General features: G+C 35.3%; 1 long non-coding RNA gene across 1 annotated transcript in view; it reads left to right on the top strand.

The window, feature by feature from the left end:
- LOC106882054 (uncharacterized) overlaps nt 1-691 on the top strand; it is a 49,871-nt gene that overhangs the window by 18,518 nt on the left and 30,662 nt on the right. The window lies entirely within an intron of this gene.

Raw genomic sequence — 691 nt, 5'->3', positions numbered from 1 at the left:
CCATGGCAAAGCTGAAGATGGGCTAAAAAACAACTGATCATTCAAAACTACTAGAAAAATACAAGATTTCGTGTTTCCAGTTTGATATTATTTACATTTTCTTCAGAATAAATTGTTAGCACTCATTTCGGATATAACTCCTTTGTAGTAATGTGTTCATGAACAGTTATTTTGTAGTTAAGTAGGTTTTGTACAAATGTACAGTGTTTCGGGATACCTGTTATCACTTTCCTCTCCACCTGTGTAGAACTAATCATTGCTCACCTGACAAAAGGTGCTTATTAAGGAGGATGAATGACATTGAAATATTGTCAAATATTTCCTGAATCAGATGATTGTCTGGTGAAGTGTGATGTGGTCAGTTAGAATTAAAGATTGCCAACAGTGACCTTTAAAAAAAGAGCGGGGTTATGTTTATCCTACCTGAAGCGATGTGTCATGGCTTTGTGACCAGATTTTTGAGGATCAATTTGGCTGACATGGAATTGAGTAGAAAACGAGAAGAATGTTGGTTGGTGAAGTCTAGAGGTGAGAGGACAATCATGTCATAGATTTGGGAGACATATAAGAGATTAGCAGTGTTATCAAGTGATAATTAAATGAGATAAGTACAATATTGTTACATTATGTAGGACGTCGTTATAGTGAGAAGAGATTTAGGAAGGTCAGTCTATTTTGTTGTAGACCTATA

The sequence above is a fragment of the Octopus bimaculoides genome, chromosome 30 (assembly GCF_001194135.2).
Source record: "Octopus bimaculoides isolate UCB-OBI-ISO-001 chromosome 30, ASM119413v2, whole genome shotgun sequence".
NCBI lineage: Eukaryota > Metazoa > Mollusca > Cephalopoda > Octopoda > Octopodidae > Octopus > Octopus bimaculoides.
This window is presented reverse-complemented; position numbering and strand designations above follow the sequence as displayed.